Source organism: Anopheles stephensi, chromosome 3 (genome assembly GCF_013141755.1).
Source record: "Anopheles stephensi strain Indian chromosome 3, UCI_ANSTEP_V1.0, whole genome shotgun sequence".
In the NCBI taxonomy this organism is placed as follows: Eukaryota; Metazoa; Arthropoda; class Insecta; order Diptera; family Culicidae; genus Anopheles; species Anopheles stephensi.
In genome coordinates, this window is record NC_050203.1 from 53,842,708 (window position 1) to 53,868,525 (window position 25,818).

The 25,818-nt window shown below is 44.1% G+C and overlaps 1 protein-coding gene across 6 annotated transcripts in view; it reads left to right on the top strand.

The window, feature by feature from the left end:
• The window catches only part of LOC118513328 (LIM/homeobox protein Lhx3), a 47,018-nt gene that overhangs the window by 14,823 nt on the left and 6,377 nt on the right, over nt 1-25,818 (top strand). The window lies entirely within an intron of this gene.

A 25,818-nucleotide genomic window follows, 5' to 3' on the forward strand; every position in this document is an offset into this window, starting at 1 on the left:
AGCCCACACACGCCAACTACGCCAAAGAAAGGAACTACTCCCCCTGCCAATTTTTTGTTGTTGGTGCTCCCTCTCCCTTTTTTTTCCTTCGTCCTCTCGATCAACGCCACAAAGTACAAAATAGCGGAAGGAAGCAACCCATTATTAAGGACATGCATACAGCACACAATGCTCCCTTCGGCTCTGCACGTGGATTAATGTTTTGCTTTACGCTTCTACCGCTGGCGTTGTGCCGTACCCTACTCGGTGTAACGGTGAGTTGGAACCCCCCCCCCCCCCCCCCCGAACCCGACCAACGACCATCCATCCGGGAGAAAAAGTGAAAAAGCCAGTGAATAATTGAATGACGGTAAAAACCAAACGTCTGCAATAGGTTTGATGGATGCACACTGGTGACGAGATCGATGGGTAGGTGACAATGAGTGAGTGAGTGAGTGAGCCAGAATCAGACTTCCCGACTTAGGGGAACGGGTTCGCCTTTGTTTGCGCTCACTTCAACGAAAGGATTTCGGTCGTGCGTCGGTGGTGAAGTCCTTGCGATCTAGGTATGAGAGGGGTAGGGGCTGATATTTGGCCGAGGAAAAACTTGACGTAGCTGCTGAGAGGGTGCTAGATTTGTTTGTGTTTAGCGACGGTGAAGTGAGTGGTGCTTATACTCAAGAGATCGTTCACTTTTTAATCTGTAAATTAGGTACCTGGAGGATCTCGTTACGTGAAAAGAGGCTATAGAAATCTGTGTTTTTATTGTTAATTTGTGTTAGATTTTCGAACTGGTAGCAAGGAACATTTAATTATCGTTTAAGTGATGTAAAGAGCGTGTTGGAATTTGAAGCTAATATTCGTTTTCCTATTTCGTTAAAAATAGGTACGAGCTAGGATTTTTCAAATAAAAATTTTGTTTAGAGAATTCTAGGAATTTTTGAGCAATGCAAGGAACTTTTCATGGATCAGCATGAGCTCTTATCATCGAATGAACTCTGACAAATGGATAACAGAAACGAACGAGGAATGAACAGTAACTAACCAAAGCAAGCAACACAACTTTAACGAAAGCAGTGCAAAATATCACAAATCTCTGCCCGATCACGATCGGTGAAAACACTTCAAAATGATTGAAGTGGTCTGACGATGATCCAAATTAAAGGCCTGTCGTTTAAGCAGTTTACACATAAGAAACAACCCCGTCTGGGGTAAAAATCTCAATTGGACTTTGCGTTTTAGTTCTCAACCTTCTTCCTTTTCTTCTTCTTTTTTCTTCTTCTTCTTCTTTTTGACTCAACGTGATGTCAAACATTTTGATGTCTTGCCACACTTAATAATACCATCTAGTAGAACATAGATCTTCTCACGGCAGGACCGGGTTCGAATCTCATCCGGATCGCCTCCCCATGTATTGGGCTGACTACTTTACTTTTTCTTCTTTTTCCTTGGCACTGCAACCTCGAGACGTCTCGGCACGGTAATTCCTGGCTTACAATGGCTTGATTTTACCCGTAGAAAAGCAGTCAACCCTGCGTACGGGAAGACAGTCTGGATGGGATTTGCTCCCCGGTCCTGCCATGTGAAGACTGGCGACGTTATCGCCTCGGCCACCGGATCGCTCCTGCTACAAATTACTTCTTTATCTCGGGTAAAATTAAGTCACAGAAATGACAGGAGGAGGCCTATAGAGGTTGTAGTGCCAAGGAAGAAGAAGAAGTAGGAAATTCGGATGATAGGATCGTTTTACAATCTTCTTAAACTAAATTTTACCAAAACTAACACCAAGCTAATTTATCATAATATCGGCATCATAACCTCACCGTTATGAGTTTAAAAAAATGGTGGTTTTATTGTCTGGTCTTATATTGTCTATTGTCCTGCACTGTAAATCAGGCTACTGAGGAACGGTCCACATGGGATTCGATCCCTGGTCTCTAGTGTTCAACCATTTTTATCGTATATTTATGGCTAGTTTTCAATGAATCAAACCTCTTCAATTAGTCAGTGTTGTCTCGTGTTTTTATTAAAAATGTATTTTAAATTTGAGAAAAAAAATCAAATCAAATCGAAATCAAAATTTTATTTCAACTTAAGACGTTAAATTGAAAACAACTAATATTGTTGTATTTTTCCATATTTCTAATGCAATGATAATTCAGTTATATTTCAACAGTAGCCACAAATGTCGTTCGACAAAAATCCTAACCATAAAAAACGAACGACAAATTTTCCACAATATGTCACTCGCCATGATTAAAGACTAGAGTGCCGTTGAAAATTCATCCCCAAAAACCGTTCCACACAAATTTTACCATTTCCTTGCAAATGCTATAATTCTCCACACCACTGCAAACGGTGCATGCTTTCGTTTTTCAAATTCCATTACAACAAAAATAGGAACAGAAAAACCAAAGAAGAAGAAATCTGCTCCAACCATAAAATTCGCACTAATAAAAAGCAAACTGCTGAATATTAACCTTTCGCGTAATTCCTTCCTTCCTTCCTTTCCCAACAGTTGCAGTTTCTTTTTTTATCAACTTCTGTTGTTCGGACTCTACACCACAAAGGACAACCATTTTCTCGAAGAAAAATCCTCGCAAAAGTCCTGTTTTCCAGATCCAAAAGAAAAAAATCGCTCCCAAAACAAAGAATGCATGCAAAAAGAGTAAAAATACACCCGGCGTATGAATATTTCATGATGCGTTAGAGTCATCGTCGGCACCCTCTCATAAACCACGCCTCGGTCCCGGATTGACCGAGACGTGACCGAAAACAAAAAGTCATAAACTACCAAACCGAATCTTTTACTCGGTTTTGTGTGTGTGTGTGTGTGTGTGTGTGTGTGTGTGTTTGTTTGTGCGTTCTAAAAACCCTCAAAAAACCAAACAAAGATTCATTTTTCCCTTCTCGGGTTTTCCTTCTTTTTTTTTGCCAATTTCCCAACACCCAAGCTCGACTGGGTCCAGTGGGCCGAGTACCTACATCAAGGCAGAGAGACTTAAAAAAGAAAGCAGAATGCCGAAACAGTATCTAAAAGTATTTTGTCTAACAACAACGAAAAAAGGATAACATAACCTCACACACACACACACACACACTCAGAAAAAAAGGGTCTGAAAAGGGAGAGGCTGGAATGGGGTAGAGATGGGCAATGATTTAAAGAAAAATGTACGATACACGAAGAGGAGGAAAAAGGCACAATAAAGTGGTGCACATGGAAAAAGTGCTTGGGGCAATTCTTTTGGGACGAAGCACATTACTTCATAAATGTCATCTGACTGTAAGTCTACACTGTACCTCCATTAAGTGGCGTGTTTTGTTGTGAAGGAGATGTTTTTTTTATATCTTTTAATACATTCACTGTTTTTGATTTGCTATCATGATATATTATTAACTATTTAATATTTTGTTTTAGATTTTTTATCTCCTCTTTCTCATTTCTTAATACCTTTACAATTCATTTTTTTAAAGTCTTCTTATGTTTTCTTTAAATAATTTTTTTGTATGTTTTTTGATGTTTTATTTATTGGTTATTTAAGTCTTAATTTTTTCATATTTTTTTATATTTTTATTGTACTATTCTAACGTCTAAGGTTTCCTTAAGCTTTCATTGTATTCTCTTAAATGTATGCTGAAGAAATTTATAAATTTTTTTTTTTATTTATTGATTAATAATGACGAATTGACGCCGTATTGTCACCTGAGTGACTGTGAGTTATTCACAAAAAATACAAATTTAATAAAATTAACAAGGCATTTCCTCATATTTATTTGCCATATCCTGGGCATGCTCGGTTGTGTATTAATTGTAATTAAAATATATTTTTAAATTTTATATACAAATATATGATCAATTTAATGCATTCATAGAATATTGTAGCGTTCGACTGGTTTTAGCAGTTCGTTAGCAGTTACACACCCTGTTACAAGACACACCCCTGGCCGAACGAGATGTGCACACAAGCCACAAAGTGTGGGGAACTCGTTCGGTTTATGATCTGGTTACTTCGCCAGATCCAATCCATCGCGCGTTTTAACATCGATCGATCGATTGCAAATGTGCGCGTTTAATGCCTTTTGTTAAAACCATTCACCAAATCAAACAACTCTCGAGCTCCGGTGCTCTGGTTTGGGGTTTCCCAACGCTTCCGGCGATTATCGTCCCAACAGAGGGCCGATTGTAAAAAAACCGATCGGCTGTATGCCTCGCGGACCTCTTCCGGAGTTCGGAGTGGTCTTTCGCATTAAAGTGATCAATAACGTTGTGTGTGCAGGCGTTTTGTTAAACCTCACACAGACTCTCGGATGTTTTGTACCTCAGGGCATCGCCACATTCGATTGAGCTTCGATTAGCCATTCGAATTTTGACTCACCCACACCCTCGGACTTTCGGTTGGCCGGGTGTACCACTTCCGAAACAATGTTGCATTAAACGGGTGGAATTGTGCTTTTTGTTGTAGCTTCTATCCAACCATTGATTCTATTGCGTCGAATCACAACACTCGGACACTGGGAAACCCAGAATCACTCTAGAATGGATTGAATAATGTGTGCGGGTGTGTGCCCTACCCTACACGCTTTGGGAACATTTTCCAAGGTGTGGTACCGGTGCCCCCAGTGTAGAACGCATGCAAGAACACATTTTGCTCCCATTTTCTGACATTCGGACGGGTCGATTATTCGATGGCCAATTTATGTGCCCCTGTACCATTTGTCGTGTGCTGCTGGTTATCGTGGGCCGCCAAAATGTGGGTCAGTGTCACGGACGTCCGGAGCACCGAATGTAGGTGGCGATACCGGGAATCGCAACAGAAATGAGTAATTGTTTCTAGGGTAATTGATTTAGATAAATAAATGGTCTGTGCAAAGCGTTCTGGGAAATGTCTTACGAGGAAAACGGCATGACGGGTGGGTGATTTAGAAGGCCTGAGTGTCGGAGCGCATTAGGAGCTAGTGTAGTGACACGTTTCAGGAAAAATATTTTCCAAGAAAATTTGTCTGTAATTAAAATAGCTTTCTAAAAGGACACTTTGATGCTTCAAATCTATTAATGATTACTAGTAGCAATTAATTTTTCATGTTATGAAATTCCTACGATATGAAATTTCTCTTTCTACAATTTGTTGTCTCCGTTATTACAGAAAGTCCTTAAGAGGTCAATTGATTTTTCCTAAGCTTGAATTCAAGTTTACTATCCTCAAAATTTATGCTCATGTACAATATTTAGCGTTAAATCAATGATAACGTTAAATCAATACCATCTTAAAGAACAAAATTACAATAATATTATTTATAAACCAAGAGTTGTTCTACCATTAAATTATTAGGGTCTATTATGTCTAGTACGTTCGGTTCTATCTTCTTCTTTTTCTTCTTCTTCTTTTCCCTCTTCTTCTTCTTTTACTTTTTCTTCTTCTTTCTTGACTTAACTACCTCTTAGATCATGTCTGCCATTTCTGGTTTACTAGACTCGTTGATACTGCATAGCTGGATAGTCAAGTCCTCACTATGGGGAAACGGCCCAGATGAGATTTGTACCCCGGTCCTGCCGTGTGAAGACGGGCGCCGCTGTCAAGCATTGGTACGGCTCCGAAGCCTCACTAAGGACAACATCGACTCTACATACTCTACTCCTTGAACTCCGGCTCAATACTCCCAAAACATACAGCTGCCCTTACATACACTAACATACAGCTAACCTTAAACACTTAGACTGCGTAGGACCTCCGACGACACTGTGGGTTGGGAGAGAGGCCTTGCAAATCATCTGTGCTCTACACTAGAAGAGCTGAGGCTTCTGCGGCCAAGAAAAAGCTAAGGATATAACAAAGTCACGGACGGGATAAGGTGCCCTTTCATGGTTTGGAGAAGGAAATGTCTCCAATTCATCGTGAATTGTATTAATTTTTGTAATTTAGTTCTAAGCAATACGGCCAGGCTGTTCTTTATGCATAAAAAAACAAGCAGAAATGGCAGATCGAGACTCCTCGAGGTTTGTTTTGCCAAAGAAGACACAACATCTAAAAATTCAATTGTAAATTGAACTTTTACTCAACATTGGTTGAGAAGATAACCTCAAGAAGTTTCAAAAATGAATACTCCGATGTCAACTGTTTCCAGGATGAGTTTACTTGTTCTGCTAAATCGTTTGACGGCTCAAATGTCAGTTTTTTTACCATAAGCCCTATAATCACTTACATCTCAGATGTTATGAATGTTATGACGATAACTAAAAATCTGTTGCTTATTATTATAAGCGTATACAAATCGTACGATTGTTTTTCTCTAAACCACACTAATAGGTGTTAGGTTACGACCTCTTAGATCTTAAGATCCTTGTAACCAAAAGTCGGTCCTCATTACAAGGGAATGGTTCGGTTAAGAATTGATTTCCAGACCAGAAAGCTAGCTCTAGCTATAAAAAACGGTCTAGATGAGATATCATACCAATGTTGTCGGGTAAAGGACCTACAAACAATCATTTTCAAAGTTAATAAAAATATGCTATAGAATATTTCTTAAATTTTGCTTCAATCACTTATTGTGTTTATGACAAATGTGACATACTTTTTTGTAAAATATTTTGATAAATCGCACCAAAACTCTCATTCATTATCACTAAAACACAATTGTCCTCCCTTCATCTCGTTCCAGGTAAGGACACAAAGCGAGTACTGACCCACCAAACCAAACTCACCAAGAAACAGGTTCCTGCCGAAAAAGTGCATTTCATTTGCAAAAACGAACGGCCTCGCTGTTCCGTTGTTCTTCTCCACATTGATTTACGAGCGTGTCCATTTTCCATCGCTACCACCAGAGTGCACCGCCCGGGAGTTCGACCATTTACACGACTGTTACTCGCGATCTCCCGCGGCTACATGCATAAACGGTTTAATTTATTGCTTCTGAAGCAGTGCCTACACACAGCGACAGAAACATAGAGAAGAAAAAAATAGCTTCCACTCCTTTCCCGTATCCTACTCGGTTTGGGGTTTTTTTTCTTCCTTTAGCTGTGTTTCGACTTTCCGACGAAACCAACCGTGCGCCTCCATTAAACGCACCATTCAACCTCGCTCTACGGGGTTTGCTCTTTCGATGGGAGTTGGTCGTTCCAGGGACGTACGTATCAGAGCTTCCAACACAAACGCAGAAAAAAAAAACGCATGCTAACATGCATACCAAACAACTGGTCCTAGGCTCGTACACCACTTGTCTCGGCGTCACAGTCGTCCTGTTTTTATTTACTCAACAATCGAGCCGAACCCATTTTCGGGTTCCCTTCAGTTTTCCCAACAAACAAAAAAATGTCCCACTCTCTGCGGGCATTCTTAACGGTTTCTCTGGTGTCACGATGCCACCCGGGTGGTGGTATCCCGTCGCGTAAATGTCACACCCGTGAGTGCGTAATAATGTTTTATGTACTGTCATGCTCTCGCAGAACACCGGCAGCGCACTGTGTTACCGGCCTGCCAGAAAGCGAGCCCGGTTTGACTTTTCCTTTTTCCTCACCAATAGGAACGGAAGAGCTGGCGCAAGATAAACATCATCGATCGTTACAGCTAGCAAGAGATAGAGAGAGAGGCCTAGTCCCTTGGATCCGGAGTTTTCCGCAAGTAGGGCGATGGATTATAGCTATTTATTGCACATGTGCACACTCCAAACGGGTAGAGGAGTATGGACAGCAAAACCCCAGGAAAAAGGCAATAAAATTAACAAACGGTCCTTCCGGAAGGCGGACTAAAAAGGGGACTGGAAGCGTGATCAAAACAAGACAGCAGGGGATCCTCGCGCACATTCGCACCTTCACTATTTCTTGCCGTGCTTGGTGTGAAGGATCATATTTCATCGAATGGGATGATCACCAAAAAGGACAACAACCTCACCCGGAGTCTCGGAACGAGTCCTTCTCTTGCTGGTTTCTTTTTCCATTTTGCCTGGCAGTGTGGCGTTAGTTTAAACGAATTAAGCGTAATTTAATAGCTCGTTGTTCGCTGTTCGAGGTTTCCCCAGTCCAAACCTCCAGAAAGGAAATTGTTATCCGCGGTAGCGTCCCTTTTTCACGCAGCAGATAAATATTAAATTTTATTGCGTTATAAGTGATAAAACAAATAAATTTGCCATTTGTGCCTCCGGCGCACTCACCGTTGGAGTTCGAGCTCGCGTTCGATTTTTGTGGATGTTCGACATCGCGTTTTTCTACCAACAAAAGCGCCCACACAAACTCCACTCCAATTTCAATTGATTCGATTGGTTAATTGGTAAGTTTATGTCTTGTGTTTTTTTGTTTCGTTCTCGAGCTGGATATTGAACTTCATTGAGTGGTGTTGAAGCTGATGTCATAAAGTTTCATCGGTTAATTTCATCGTACCGGTATGATTGCGTTGTAAAATAGCACAATATAGTAAAGCGCGGTCCAGGATCGTTCCGCGGGCAGACATGAAGTTGCTTCAGACAAAATACGCAAATGAGAGAACTTGAATTTGAATGTGCTCTTGGCAGGCGAGAGTTACGGTTTTATGATAGGAAAAGTAACTCCAGCAGTGAAAGCGGGGAGCAAAACTACGATCAGAATGTATCGTCTAGGAAACTTTCTTGTTCGCCAATCATGCAAACTGACAACTCGGCTCGGTGTGTCGTAAAAGTGATTGCCTCGCCTTGCCGGTGTGTGAAGTGAAGTTGAAGTGCAGCGATGCAGTTTTTGCTGCACGCTACCCAACTTTACCTGCTGCCGAAGATGCTCGCAATATCGTAAAAGCTTTCCCAAGAAATATGAAACCCGCAGTGAACGCCACCTGGAAGTAGTCATTTGCCCCGAGCACTAGCACAAGGCACACTCGAAAAGCTCGCTCAATTACCTGGTTCCATGTCCATCTTCAACGTCCATTAATGTTGAAGCTTGGTTTGCATGTAATGTGCGAGCGTGTGTGTGTGTTCGGCAAATGTGCCACAACTCGATGGCAATCATCATCATTCAATTATTCGCATTACGCTTTTGATGACCATTTTCCGTGCACGGGATACGGGGAAAGTGTTCTAATTAAAAACAAATTACGTGGATGATACTATCGAGACAGTTCCGTTGCCACTTCGGTGCGTCCCCGGCTTGTTCACCCGGGTGCACAGTAATCGTAAGTCAAACAGGGCGCAAAGCTGGCCGATGCAAATGGAAAGTGCATTGGCTGACCTCATCATTTCGACCTACCTACCGGCAGGCGTAAATCGAACCAGTCACTAGGACGGCGTGTCCTTACGCCCAGGGAATGCACTTACGCCCGGGCGCAATTCCAATTTCAGGTGCCGGAAGTTGAACGTGAAGCGTATGTTTATAATAAAATCATCTGCATAAATAATGAGCCACGGGAAAAGTGGCTCCTGATGATGGTGCCAGTTGGAAAGCCACCCCACGTCTCAGCCACTATTAGCACCTCGATAGCAGTGCGAGACCGGACCGTACGACCGGGAAGCGAACCGGGGGACTGTGTGTTGTTATTTTGTCATTTTCCTTGCCCCAAAAGCCACTTCCCCTCTCCGAGAACGCCCTCACCAAGCGTATCACCGCACCGTAATCACCGATCATAATCTCTTGCCTTGCTCGCAGGCGCCCTCTGGCCTGGCCAGCAAATGAGCGAAAGGCTCCACAAATGGATGATCATGCAAGTTTGATAAGATCCAAACAAATTAAGTCACCCGTCGAGGCCTCCGGTCGCTCCCCGGAATCCCTGTGCTAGACCTCACACGAGCGAGCGAGAGACTCCTTGGAAAATGGATCGAAGGATTGTGGTCGATCGAAGATTATTGAGGACGTTTGAGTTGCTCGGTCTGAAACTCTCGCAAAGACGCCTCCAGCAATCGAAGGACCTTCTTACACATTGCCCCTCAATCACATCTCCACTGAGGATTACTGATCCACAAAGCCTTTCCAAGCAAATGGGTTTCCTCGTTTGCCGAACCCTGCCAAGTGAAGGCTTGTGTCATTCAAAGGATTAACTTGTTCTGAGTCCCTTCTTTCTCCACTTAATGCAAACAGACAGATGCCGACTGCTGTGCGAACACACATTCTGCACGCGACCAGCCTCAAGAACTGTTTCGGCCCGATTTTGTGTGGCAACTTTTGCAACAAAAACGGACGTGCTAATGGAAGCCCTGCTTTCTGTCACGTATCTCGCACTTGACAGCCCACAACACTCCACAGCTTTGTGAGAAAAGATGCTAAAGATTGTAATTAAATTAGCGGAGCGTGCCATCAGAGTGCTGGGGGACTAGGGGTTGTCGAGAGCTCAGCCCACCAGTCGATAATCGATCCGCATTAATCACTCACGAGACTCAAGCTCAACCTATGGGAGAAGAGGATGGAGCGGGACAACCTTGGCCGCCACGCGTCAGCTGGGCACAACCACATCAAGCTCTCCGTCGAAGGGCGGACGGAGCGTGGTAAAGGGCGTGCGCATCAATGGACGCGTGGCGCAGATTTTCGTCCCATTTACGACCCTATCCGCCAACCACGTGACGTCAGCTGGATTGTTGTGCGTGCGTGCTCGGGAACGGAATGGACGCATTAAATGTTGGTGAGCGTACGAACGTTGACACTGATCAAAGGACGAGGACCAATTTCGTACGACGGTTGGCGAGGTTATTTTACGGTCATTTCTAACACCCGCGGGATGTGAATGGGAGTGCATCACAGCGCACACACAATCTTCACACCAGCGATGAAGTAATGGAAGGCTGCAAACTGGCGAGTCGCTTTGTTATTCTGGCGCTCTCGAGGACAAGGACTACAATCCTGATTTCGATCACCAAAAACTACACAAATACTCTAGCTCTATTATCGGAAGTCACGTGCGGACGTAATCACTGTTTGACAAATGTGTTATTATCAGTAAGCCCGAGTGAATTAAGTCATGTTTGTAATGTTTCCATTTCCAGCCAACACACAAATAATTTGTTTGTTTGTCAACCCCTCCAATTTCTCTGAGCTTGGAGTTTGTGTGATAATTCACATTTGTGTACGATTTTACAAATGATCCATCCTGGTTCCTAGTAAAAACATCTGTCAAACGTGCTTTTAAGTAGTATTTCGTTGAATCTCATTTTGACATTTCGTCAATAGCCTGACGTCACCTTACGTCACCTTACGTCAGGATGCTTTGATCTTAGCATCAGCGTGTTACCTCCCACTCCCAACGACTCCCAAACAAAAACAAAAACAGCCAGCTTTATTGTAAATTCAATGCACAAACTGGGTAAACTGTTCAATTGCAACTCATTACACCGACAGATGTGTGCCACACCGGAGCCCCATCGTGTGTGTGGCTTGTGATGTACGCTCAGTTTTGCTGCATACATGCGTGTCTGTGTGGATGGGTTCTTCCCTCCCCCTTGGCCTTTTATCCTCCCCCGTACCATTCCCCCGTACGGTTTACGGCTTCAAATGAACGACTTTTTAATTTTACGATTTTCCATTCATTTTCCGAACACAATAGAACCGATGAACAACGCACACACACACATACACACCAACTCACGTTGATGTTACCATGTGTTCCGTACATGTCGGTATCGTTGTTGCATGTCTTTGGAAGGTCTTTTGTTTGCGCGGGACAAAAATCTTTTGTCACCGGCAGCACAATAGCCCACCGGACCGGTATACGATCCGGTCGGCTAAAGCGGAGTTTATGCTGCTGTCAGCATTGTCCAACCGCGAGGACTCCCAGCCGCTGGGTGTGTGCTAGCGAATGCTAGATTAATGCTGACTTCTTACAAGTGCGCTCGGCTTTGTCTCGTATCTCACGAGAACTTGCTCGTGGATCGATAACGAATCAGAAGAGGCTGACTCGTATCGGCTACACTCCCAAGGGGGCTCCGTCTAGCAAGAAGTATGAAAAATTATCAAAACTAATTCAATATAATCTACCCCCGGGAAAACCGCCCAAGACCGGCGCCCGTCTAGCCACCGCCTTATGCTGTGTGTTGCTCCTCGGGGAATCAAACCCATCCTCCACATGACGTCGTTCCGGCAGCTGGACTATGGCTCAGCACGCGACCAGCCAAAGGCTCGAGACCACGACAAGTGACCCAACTGCATCGTACCCGGGTCCTTTAGTCCCCGGAACGGAAACTAACACGCCCGCGAGCAGATTTTGATCGGTCCGGTATTCAATTACCACAGGGTCCCGTGCTCACTACTCTCGTCCCGGAGCTGCAAAGAGGACAGCGAGAGGTTGGCCAGAGATTTGCGACAGTAATTATAGAGAAGGACACAGGCAGGGCTTCGCCGGAACGCGGAGGGGATCGATTGAAATCTAATCACATGTACTCGAGTGGATGGGAAACGTATTGTGGCTGGATATGAGATTCTCACGCTCGCCCTGTAAGTCTAGCTCGACCCGGACACTTTCCAAGACACTCTCGCGATTGTTACAATCTTTGTCCCGGATTGAAAGCTGAAGCTTAATTTTACCATAATCACATAAAATCGTTTGGACAATGCCTTTCCAAAGGGCGGTGGTTCATTTGAGAAGTCATCTAAGGATTCCTCGCTGTTCTTGAGTGGTTTCCAGCATCTGGTACAGCTTAAATGTACCATGAACCGTCGGATCTGGAGCAGTTAACGATGTCAGACCATCACCACCAGCTCAGCAAAAACCAGAACTCAGCAGCTCAAGACCAGCACTGCCGCCGTGTACGGGTTCATCCCAGCAAACAAAAAAAGGGATAAATATTCATCTGCCCCCCCCCCCCCCCCTGCTTTGGTCGTAACGCTTCCCATCCAGCATCCTCGCCCGGTGAAGCCTGCCGGGTGCGGAAAATGCTGAAATGGCCTGTTAAAGTCTAGAATCAATAAAAAACCTCCGCGAAGCCCATAAATATAAATAAACAATTTTATTGTTTCGCTCTGGTTTCTGCAGTAAAAATTTATATGATTAATTTAATTATCATCCCAAACCTCCGCGCCCGATGACACATTCCCGTTCCTTTGCGGAAATTCGACTGCTTTTCCCCCTTCGAACCGACGGTGTACGGGTACGGGGTGGAACTCCCTTGCCACGGCTTTCGGGTTTTTGTTCGAGTACCACCCGGGATAACTCGCTCGTTTGGCTTCCCGGTACCGTACGGGCGCTGGTTTTCTGTTTGCTTTGCAACCAGACACGGCAATCTGTTGCGATACGCTTTCCCCGAACCCGAGATCGAGATGTCAAAGTTCCGTTGGCGAAGTTTCTCCGGACCGGCCTTCTGTGACGAGGGGTGACCGCCGATCGCTCGAGGAGTCATTTCTATGCTAAAACAAACATATTTACCCCCTGTGCCCGTGCGCCTGGTGTACGTTGCACCCTTCACAAACCCAGCGGGCCATTTGTTGCCACGGTTGTCACGCACTGCACCACCGTACCACCACCGGCATCAGCATCCTGATGCTCACCCTCGCTCTAGTACAGCCTCCTGAAGCCTTTGGAACGCTCCAGACCAGTCGCTTGTTAGCGAAGGGGAATTTTCTACACAATCTCCCGGGAGGAGGTGAAAAGCAGTGTGGTCGGGAGGGAAGGAACAGCGGGAAAACGCTCAACGTCAAACAAGCGGTAGAGTGTATCCCTCGGGACACACACCGAGAGAGAGAGAGCGAGAGACTCCGCTTGCGTGTTAACTTTACGCTACGGTTTGTGTTGATGGTGGTGGATTGGTTTTTCCGGAGGAAACAGCAAATTATACGCCGTTTAGCAGTCTTGCTGCAGCTTCGTGTCGTGCCGGTACCGGTGCGGTGGTATTGAGATCGGGAAAATTATCGACCAAAAACTGTGTCGGTGGTCGGAGGGGGGGAACTGAAACCGGCCCCGGTAAGTGCCTCACGTGGCTTCATATCTCGTGAGAGATAATTTATGTTGCGTAGCATAAGCCCGCGCATTTCCTAGCAAACACAGCATGCTCCAGTCTGTTTGCTCAGGACGAAACCGAAACGTTCAAGGGAACTTGCTTTCATCTACCAGCCCGCCACTTACCTTGCACGGTTGCTCGGGACTTTTTTGTTGTCGATAATCCGAGTATGGAAAATGCTTCAGCGTATCTACGGAGCAAAAATTATTAAAGGTAAATTTGTGTCTTCCGGGAGGGATTGGGATGATCCCGAGAGTTTATTTGCAATCAGCCCTGGCGCAGAGAGAAGTTGGATCAAGTTCTCGGTGCAAGATGATTGGTGGAAAAAGATATTTGATTAGCAGGAAATCGAAGGGATGTGGCGACCCTTCCAGCGAGACGGGTCGATTGTAGCAAACCAAGCGTCACCAATTAGCCGGGGAATAGCTATTCCTGAAGGTGGGCTAGAAGAGAGAGAGAGAGAGAGAGAGAGAGAGAGAGAGAGAGTCAGTGGAGATCAATAGTTTTTTGAGAAATTTAAACGCAGCTTTGTTACCTGTATTATGTTGATGTTTTTTAAAAATCAACTTATCAAAACATTTACAACCGAGCATGCCCGGGATAAGGCTAAATATCAGGGAGGAAATGCCTTGGTAATTTCTTTGCGAATTTTGTGTATTTTCAAATTTGTATTTCGTCAGCACATGCGGTGCTGACAATACGGCTTCAAGCCGTCATAATTTATAAATAAATAAATAAAAATAAATTATCAAAACATTTAACTAAAAACAGTAATTATCAATATGTCTTATCGAACAGACTAATAATAAATGTCTTGTAATAAAATAATAAAAATAAAATGAGTAATAAATGTCTTATTGAACAGACAAAAGATGATTTTACCCTTTCGTTTTTTTTTTTTGTTTGTTAAATAATAAAATATCAATATTTTGATCCACTTTTGTTATAAAAAATATGATAAGTCCCATAAATTTCAAATACCAATGAATTGCGGACCGGCAGTACTATTGATAGCAGCGCTGAACTTCACATGGCAGGACCGGAATCAAATCCCATCCAGATCCCTCATGATGATTGACTATATCTACGAGTTTCCATCAAATGGCCAACATGAACTAAAAGACCGTTTCGCCAAGCAGGAGAAGAAGAAGACCTCTAAATTGACAGTCGGGATTCAACTTTTTAAGAGTTGAAAGCACTTACACTACTAGCGAAACTATAAATATCTCCCTTACCGTATGCTAAATGTATTGACCAACGTCATTATTGGTGAAAAGGTAGAGTTCGATTCGTTTCCTATATTTCCCCAATTATTCTTCAAACAATCACCACAAACAGGCAACCTTTACCAAACGACCCTCCAAACAAAAAGCGGCGATCCTTGACCGTGTCCTTAACGAAATCAAAGCGAGCCCTCAAATCACGACCAACAAACGGTGCCTTTCACTGCCTGTTTCGCACATAAATTAATTAATTAGCTCTGATATAATGTCTCTCGCTCGCACGCACTCCCTTTTGTACATTGGCCCGGAAAACATCCACAAGAGAACAAGCATCCTTGGCGAACTGCTTTTCCTGCTTGACCTCCGGTAGAAAACGAAGCACCTCAAAGCAAACCTGTCTGATGTTTGCGTTGATCCTACTTCAATCTTTCTGACAGCTCAACCAGCCTGTCCCTCCCCCTTTCTGCCCCAAAAAGCTGGTAGAAATGAGCTCTTAAAATCCAAATCTTCCCACCAGACGGAACACTGGGTGCCAGTCGCCCAGTCGAAGCCTGCCGGGCTTATCATCGTCTCCACAGTACAGTGCGCTTTCAACCGTTGTTACCTTTAAAACAAAAACCTTCCGTTTCCTTCACCAGGCCCGGGACTGTTGGAAAACACTCGTTAAGCACTGCTAAAATATTCAACAGAATTGCTCTGTATAAATATTAAATGTTTGCAACATTTGCTCCGCTGCCGTCATTCGCTCCGAAGGCAATGCCTTTGACTTTGCTGCTCAGCAAGCAGCAACAATCTTGATGCGGCAAAGAATGCGCTTCCTCCGCAGTAGCGTTTCCAGCGGAGGTACTGCTCGATGAAAGGCAAGAGTACCCATCTGCGAATCAGCGAACCGGCGAACATCAGCTTCATCGTGCGCCGTTGCTCAGCCGTTGTCTTGAGCGAAACGAGGAAAGGATAACAATGGCAATGGTTTCCACCATTTGCTTTTACGACCACCGCCGTGAAGTGAAATCCGGAAAATGTGGCCACGTGACGGCTGTTTTGCCAGCGTTACACCTGACCCACCAACCTTTGCCGCTTTTGGGTGGGATGCTGCCGTACCGCTATTGTGTTCTTGCCAGCGCGGGAGTGATACGGAGCAAAGGTCGGAAAAGCGGGAACCCATCTTAATCTCATTTCATCAACACCGAGCTCGAACGCTGCCAAGCCCCAGACCAAGTGTTACAAATCGTATTAAAACGCGATGTGCGAGACTTCCCAAATCCAGACTTATCCACCACCAGGAACGACGGCCATTTTGAGCGGCCACCGGCATCGGGTTCAGGTTCAGGTTAGGTGAACAACCTATCGGCACCTGGAGGTGAAACAGGTTCCTGTTCTAGCGAAAAATCCACCTACATTATGTCATCGTACTTTTTTACGAGTTTGCTCCCTTGCCATCTTTATCGCAGCATTGTAGTACCTCCGCAGTACCACCTTATACACCGATTCTGATAAGCAGCACGACGCACCAGGTCGAACAGCTTAATGTCGGGTACGGACGCCAGACGCCGGAGCGGGATTAAAGTACAGTAAATGGCTTTTGTTTTGCGAACTTTACCACCTGAGCGAATGTCCCGAACTGAGGGCGACTTGACTTGAGGAAGCGCGAGAAAGTCCTATACCAAGCAGCGCTCCAAGCCGGTCGGACATTAGTGAAGTAAATTAAATAAATGAAAAGCTTACAAACATTTGGGCGTACTTTATGTGGTGACCACCGAAGCTGCACCCCGCATCAAGCAGACTCTTTATGGCCTGTTACTACTTGACTGCGGTAATCGTGAGGAAAGGATACATTTGGTGGACATGATCGCGGCTGTCGTCCGCATTGTACATTGTACGACGCTCAAAAAAACCAAACCGAAAGAGATGAAATTGGACAACTTTTCCTCGGTCGTGGTCATCATGAGTTGACCTCTTTTAATCGGTTGGGATATAAAGGGTGAATTTATGACAGTTACACGTCCATGTTGTCGTCTGACCTCGGTACGGGCAGTCCGAATGCGACAGTGGACAGTAAAAACTTTACTCCGATCGGCGAACGGTTTATTAAATATAACGAGCGACATTAAGTGACCGTTTTTCCTAATTATTTGGCCGCGTGCTTCGCGGGAAGCAGAAGGACCTTACTCCGTGGGAGCAGTTTTATAGCAATTCATTAGTTAAGTGTGTTGTGCGATACATTTTTGAAGGTTGAGTTATGTGTTCTCGTTGTTGTAGTCGTATATCACGCACTCGACATCCGCTTACTGAATAACTTTTACTAGATTTCCCTATAGGTAAAATAACTTCTGTACGTTTGTTCAAAGATCAAAACGATGTGCCACGATTGATTTTTCTCCCTCTCTCTCGCTCTCTCTCTACGGTTCTATTGTTCTTTTAAAATCTGCTCTCAAAAAAAAGTACCTCAAAGGCCTACACAAGAGATAACTTATGCAACGATAAAAGTATCTCCTCCACAGTAAACTACATCTTGGATACGAACGATTCGCCTACCAGACACCGACCGACTACGAAATTATTGATGTTTCTAGCGGCCACAAAGTGTTCATCCATCCGCCCGGCATCCACTGCTGAAGTCTCCATTTTATCATCCCTCATCCCCAGGAGAGCTACCCAAGCCTTGCACAAAATGGTCACCAACAAAGACATCAAAGCGAACCCATGGAGACATGAAAAGGATGCTTCGAGTGCGACGGAGTTGTCGTTGGGGTTGTGTGCTCGTCTCATCGCTCGCATCCACCATTTCACCGTTCCCGATGCAGTATCCTGAGGCGGAGGAGTTGCTAACCGGTGCCTTCCATCGTTTAAGCGAACTCATAGCTCATAAATACGTGCTGCTGGTGGCTGTTGGTTCGAAATCGAAATCCAACGTTAGATCTTTCTATTGTACAGCCTCTCATCCCGTCGACTAGTCGAGAAGCGAATGGAGAAAACGACCAAGGATGGGAAACTGGTACACGTTAGAGGCTCCAGCATACTACGATACCGCCTCCTCGATTCGACACGGTGTTTCGGTTTCTACTATCCATTATAGCTCTGTGTGTGTGTGAGAGAGAGTGGGCAAAGAAAAATATTCTCCAAAAAAAAACACTCACACACAAACAGCCAAAAACGACCAAGCGTCCCCATCGGGAACCGGCGACAAAACGAATGGAACAAATGCGGACCAGCAGCAAAAAAACGGCTTGTATTTCAAATGAACTCCCCTAGGTCGGTCCCGGAATATGGGGGATATACACTTACTATACTTCAAAAAGCGGTCCTTTAGGCTGCCGGCGGCCTGCCGCTTCACGACACCCCCCTTGGCCGATTCGAACCAATGAACGAAACCCCAAAAACCAAACACACTCGCTCACGTACACAAACACCGACGGTCCTTGCCAATCCTTGAGGAAACCCTCGCTAAATACGCTCGTTCGCATGAATAGAAAAGCATGGAAATGGAAGTGCGATGGCGGATGGTGCTGGTAGTATGAGTAGCTGAGCGCAGAAGCAACCATGGTGGAACATGGTCGGTGAGCTCGTGGTTATGAGCAAGTGGCAGCCAGAGCGAAAGAGACTGGAAGAATGATAAGAATCCATAAAATACGAATGAATAGCTTCGAATGTTTTCCGAATTCAAATGTGCGTCGCCTCTGGGTGGGAGCTGTCATCCCAGAGAGAATCCCAAATGGAACAAAGACACGTATCGGAAATTGGGATGGAATATTGATATTTTTAAAGTGTACCCTGTGCCCTGTTTGAGTTTGAGTTGTAAGAACCGTTTCGATTGAAAAGAATAACCTAACGAGCTTGATTAAATGCTTTGATTACGATTTATGAAAATTTGTGTGTGAGGAAATAGAATAATTTAAAGATTTGGTCTTTCTTTTGATTGGTCAGTCTTTGGAAAAAGGCAGGACCGGATATCGAATCGCACTTGGGCCGTCTCTCCTTACACAGGAATAACTGGTGTCATGAAGTTGTAGTGCCAGTGTAGAAAAATATGAATATATTTCTAACAAACTCTGAAAATAAATATTTCATTTACAGTGGTCGTCAATTTATTAGGACTATATTATACTTTAAGTAATTTTTAGAGGTTGACCTGCTTGAGGAGGCCAAGTACGCATTATAAGTTATTTGATTGATAGCATTAAAAACCCAAAAAACCCAAGCAAAACAAATCAAAGTTGAAATTCATCATTAATCTATTTTTCGCATGTTCAACGATAATTTTCGTAGCTCTTTTTCGGATTTTCAGATATCCTTTTTCTACTAGATACATTTGCTCTACAACCTCAAGTGGTCTCAGTTTACCATTTCTGGATTACTGGACTTAATTTCCGTCAACAGCACATTCTTTGCTGAGTTCAACAATAGTTACACTGTTAAATAACATGCGAAAAAATGCGATTTTTTAAAAGGTCTTGTGCCACCAATCAACGTTATCATCTTGCTTCGCTAGGAGACTCTTTGCCTGAGAAGTCTTTGCATAATATTTCTGGCTTTCTTGGTTTAATTGTAACCTTCTTCTTCTTTGGCCTAACGACCTCTAAGGTCATGCATGCCATTTCTGGCTTACTAGGCTTAAAGATACCGCGTAGTTGGATAGCCAGCCCTCACTACGGAGGAACGGTCCGGATGGGATTCGAACCCCGGTCCTGCCGCATGAGGCCTCCACCACCGGGCCGCCCGTTGGTGCAATTGTAACCGTTGCTGGTTAATCAGTCCTTCTTACGGGATGACTGTCCGCACAAGATTCGAAATCCGGTCCTAAAGTGTGGAGACCAGGGATGCTAGTACCTCTGCTATCAGAAAGGCCCGATAATTTCTTCTATGTCTAAAATTGAAGATAATATACTAAAATAATACATTTTTATGAGATCTTATGCTATTGACCACCATCGTATTATAAAAGGTTGAGTATATAACAAAAACCCCAAGCTTCTCATCCTTCAGCTAAACGTTTGTTATAAATCAACCTAAAAAACTGCTCCACTTCTATTATTTATATCCCACTTTTGCAGACTGCAAAAAAAAAACCCTCCGACAGTCTTTCACTCCTTTTATCGATCCACTGGTTCGCCCCAAAAACACAACCGCCTAGAACAACCAAATCCACCACAACGGCCACAAACAACGGCCCTGTGGAAAGCAAACCCCCCATCCCCCGTCACGACTTCTTCGGTGGCTCTTAAACGATGGATCCGGATGTGTCCCTTGTCATCCTCGGTCGGCAGGTCCCATAATCGCTGTAGACCGTACGAGGGTAGCGACAGTAGTGCAGAAATTATACCGAAATAAAATTGAAATAAAAATTCATTGCTACACTTTACGGCATGTCCCAGGGAAGCCATTAGAGAGGCACCTCGACGCACACAGACACACACACCGGAAGAAGGAAGATGTTGGTCGAAATGGACGACATTTTGCGATCTAACTCTCGCCCGGCGTGGGAGTTCCCCAAACAATGTAGTTGATTTTATTCGTCCGGGACATTTGTTATGTCCCAAAGTGTGAGATGTGTGTATTAAGACCGTCGGAAAATGTTTGTTCCTCCCACGGTGTTGAAGCCATCGAACTAAAACTACAAACATACTGCCTGTCGATGAACACGACACACAGTAGTGAAATTAAATGAATGGGGCGTGTGCTGCTTCCCTTGTACTTGAATCAGCAAAAATGTCAGCATTACTTCCAGTCAAGTGTGGATGTCCTCTTCTTAAAATTTCTTCTCCAGGAAAGCAGTCTTCTGCCATTCTGCGTCGCTAAATTAGACTATAAGTTTTCATAAATTTCTGCACACTAATGAAAACACATTTCGACAGCCGCTCGAGTCAGCGCTTCAGTCGTTGTTAGCTCGCTAGTTTCACCGATTGCGCACTCTTTTCTCCACAAGTGGCGACCATAACTTCCAGAAGAGCCTTTCTTGCTCCACTACCAGCGTGATCTAATTATTGACGCATTATATCCCTGCCCGATTGCTAGCCCAACCGTCGAACCGTTCTACCCGGGAAGCGGAACTAGATCGTGCCGGAAAGTTAAGCTAGCTTTATTGGATTATTTCATTAGCCGTGCTCCTGATTCCTGCGTGTTTCTGAGAGCGACAGCGCTGGCCACCCGAAAAGGAACACAAGCGGGAAGCGATGCAACCATCTTCCAGCAGGGAAGAGGAAAGTCCGGGCCGGTGGATGGTGTAATCAGAATAAATGACACCGTTTAGCGGAGTCGCAAACCCCATGGCCAGCCCGTTGGAAAAATAATGAGGAGCAAGATTCTGGTGAATAATTGATTTTTATCGTCAGACAAACACCGAGCTTGCAGGGTGTTTGCATGGCTGGATTTATTTGTCCCAATTTGTGACTGTTTTGGGTTATTTTTTATATACCTAAGGAAATATTCCTGGAGATGTTTTAGAAGATGAACTAATAATATTGACATATTTTGTGGGACACTTCTCAAGTTGAAGCGAGCAAATTTAAGTGAAAAATCAAGATATCAATTGATCTTGAAGATCTTGATGTAGAAGATCTTCTTACCTATCTTTGCTGATGAGTTTCGTTCCAGTTCTTCAGAGGTGCCGAAAAATGACCTGAACATTAGAGTTCAACTAGGAAAGACTTTCCAAAGGGATGAAAGAGTATCTGTTTCCTCTCGCCTATAATCAAAAGAGACGAATGATGTCTCCGAGACCCTCACGGCTTCTATAAATAATCGATACCATAATACTCCACTATGATGACAGTGACCTTGCAAATGGTCTAGAAATTTGTAATTGATCCAACACACTCGATTACACCGTATCAATGTCAGTCTGCCGGGTTTGGCTTTCCGAGATCCGGCACCCGTCTAGCCCACACACGGCAAGTGGCTACAAAATATTTAACATCAATTAAACAGATGAGCTTAATAGCCTCTAGCTTTCCGGTCGGCTTCTTTTTTTTTGCATACACCAACTCCCTTTTACACCTTTTATCCACCCCTGGAACCCCCACACCCATCCCAGAGCGCGACATACGTTGTTAATGTAATTGACTTTTTTTCTTGTTGTGTCCCTTGGAATCGGCAGCCGAAGGGAGCAGAAAACCCTCCACCGAAGGGATAACAATCGAGGGAGAAAAAAAAATCTCAACACAACCGGAACAACAACAAAAAAGTCAGTGCCGATGGAATTTACACGGGGACAAAACCAGGACAAAAAAACACTCACACACACACACACTCACTCGCATCTTTCAATAAAAACGACAAATGTACGCCCCTCGAGACCAACAAATCTGTCATCGTGCGGGAAGTGATCAGTGTATCGCGGAGTCCGGCCAGGGTGTGCAATAAATTTTCCAATGAATAAATTCTCTCTTTTCACGAACTGCAGTTACGGAACACTGGAAGCGGATTAAGCGGGTTTCTGTTTGATAGTGCCTAGCGCTGGCCTGCACCCAAACCGACCGATCAATTCTGACCTCACGGCTCATCAGTTGCCGAAACGGTACGACCCTCTTGCGAAGCTGCACCCTAAGAATGTCCCTTCAACGCGACTCCCGGCTAGGCTCAAAAACTGCCGGTCGTATAAATGTCAATAAGGTATTTAAGGATCAGTTCCTCTCCGACGCTTTAGTTGTCGTGCTCGTCGGGTAGTTTCATTTTCCCCCTTTTTCTCTCAAGAGAGCTGCTCTGACACAGGATCAACGCGAGGTCACGTTATGCACTTAACCACCACGGACGGCCCAAAGCGTGGTAATGTGCCGAGTTGCGAACATGTCCACCTACCACCAAAAAGTTCCGAACTGACAGATGGTCAGTGAAAGAGACACGATTTAAGTGGAACAGATCCGTCCGATCCGGCTCGTCTAGTCTAATGGATCGATTAGAGCGGAATGACGGATGTGGGCGCTCTTGCGCGTGAATTGACACATTTTCCGAATCCGAATCTCGATTCGACACTTCAAACCTGCATCGGATCGGGATGCACCTGTCACGGGAACTCGACAATCAGCGCAGGACATTAATCAGCACTGAGTGAAGCTGTAGCAGCCTGGAGGACTCAACTCTTAAATCTTCGCCTATTGCAATAAACCTTTCTGCCTAGCTATAAATTTTTCGTCTGCCCGTTTTGCTCTCTTTCGACCAGGTTTATCCGGTCCCTGTTCGCCAAACGCAACCTCCGAAGGGTGACAAATGCTGTAAATGGGTGATAATCACTTAAAAGCCTAGCATGAACTGTTTTTATTACATCCTTCAACGACCATGACAACGTGTACGGAGCAGGACTGAGAGCATGTTTAAGGGTCGCTTGCTACCGGCAAGTACATTAAGGATATTTACCCGGGACCCGGGATCGGCCGGTTTTCCCCCTGACGCTACTGTTCTCCCGATTGCACTAAATGCGATAAATGCGTGGTGATAAATGTTGGCCCAACTTTCGCAAATCTCGATCAACTTTCTGCGCGTGAGCGTCCCGAATGCAACGAAGACTCCTCCATTCCCAAGTGCAGAGTGGACTTCTCTGTGGAGTACTCGTTTGGATGTCAGCAAAAGCAATTTCTTTGGAACTCTTTCCTCCTGCACGGCTCGGGCCGGCTCGGAGGGTCGGTTCTAAGTGAAATGAATAAATTAGACACTTATAATAACTATTATAGTCTAGCCGGTGTCGTATACGCTTGACGGCCAATGGTTTAAACGATTGCGCCATGCCCAACCGTATTCGCCAACAATCCGTACAAATGCACTTGGAGCAGATCGAAGCACCCTCGCAAGCAGGCGATACTTTTGCCAATGGTAATAATATAAATTTGAATAATAGTACACCCTTGCTAGACGACGGCCGTGTGTTGGATTAGCAATATAACAAATCGATTCCAGCTAGAGAGCGAGAGAGAGGGAGCTCCCCAGAACCGTAACCCACGTGCGTCGTTAGAGATTTAAAAGGGCGGTGGGTGCAGTGCAGATATTTGCTACGCTCGGACCGCTCCACCCGAGACTTATGTGTGAAAATAAAGCTGCTTATGTGAAATTGTTCTAGTGCCCAGCTTTTGCTCACCCTCAGGGTGTCTCTTAGGGTGTCTTGCAAGCGTGGAATGAATGTGTTCTTTAATCCTTTTCTTCGGAAGACTTACACATGCAAACAATAATTTGTACGTACTAAAGCATGTTGGATGGGCGCTTAGTGACTCAGGCTTAGGTCCTTGGCGAAAGCGGTTTACGCTGCGATAATTATAATTGGACTTAGGCGAGCGAATAGCTTGACTGGTGTGGACATTTTTTAAGGAATCATTTTATAGCATAATTTGTAGCATCATCATAATATTAAAAATCGCTTTGACAACTGCGTCAATCTTCACACGGCAATACCGAAGTTCAATACTCACCTAGACCGTTCGTTCCCCCACAGTGAGGACTGACTATACAACTATGCGGTATGAATAAGCCTAATAAGTCAGAAATAGCAGGCATGGCCTTAAGGTGTGGTCGTTAGGTCAAGAAAGAAGAAGAAGAAGTTTGACAAACCAAGTGTGCCATCTTAAGCAATTAATTCTAAAACTAACTTATATCTGTTTGAAAACTGCTCGATATGCTTTCGTAGGTATTTTACACCTTTTTTTCTCTCTTATTACTCACTGTCACCCGAATGAGGCAAGTCAGCCACCAAGATAAAATTAAAGATACTCATGAAAACATTTAAAATCAAATCTGTTGTTTCACCAGTCCGGTTTGGGGTAAATGAGCTAACAATACTTTCGTAATGACCAGAACTTTAGTTAAAACTGGAGTTGATGAATGAAGTTTCGGCGAAACAAGGTGTTCCTGAGCGGTTTTTGCCACCGAAGTGCTCTGTTCGGATATTCGGACCGTACTGCCATATACTCTTCGGCCACTGGCCTCCTTTTTTGCCTCACGCATCATCTAGCTTCAATGTAAAAAGCAAAACTTATAAAAATATAATTGTGAAATTCGATTCCAAGAAGGATTGATCTGGTCGCGACTCCGAATCCAGAAGAGATACTTCGAGATGCTAAACAACAATGTTTATGATTTTTACAGCTCAACTCTCAATGACAGATCAACCGCAAATTTAGTGGCATTTTTTCCTCTAGTGGTGCTCTAAAAGTTATTTTATTTTTAAATTACATCCTTCAACGCCCATTGCCGCAAATAATGGTTTTACCGAGCCCCAAAATATCGATTTACGTTTCAGGGTGACTCCACGAATCGATGGCTTTTTTCTCAGCTTCTCTTCCTCTTGATCTGTGTGATTCTGTTGTGGAATCCTACTGTAGAATCCTGCTTCCAAGGCCTTCTACAAGTAATCCACAATTATTCGCGGTAACGTTGGAGGCCTGCATTTTAAGCACATACTTCTTAGATTTCTTGATTCTTTATGTGTCTTGTCCCAGCATAAAATATATCACAAAAGTCTGAATAACAGAATGCTGTTCATGAAATTCGGTACACTATATCTATACTAAGGTGTAAAGAACCCTGAAGACCCACTTAGTCGGTTGATTGAATTTGTACTGCAAAAACTCTAGTTGGCTCAATTGTCCCCATGACACTTTTATGCTGTTTAAGTATTTATTTGAGTTAAAAAATTAAAAAAAACGCATTTCCCTTTAAGAACATCCATAAGCATTAAGTTTCTGATTCACTTCAAAAAGTAAACAAAACTTCCAATGGCAAAAGTATATACGCAATACTCCACGCAACCATCTCATCGCCCCCG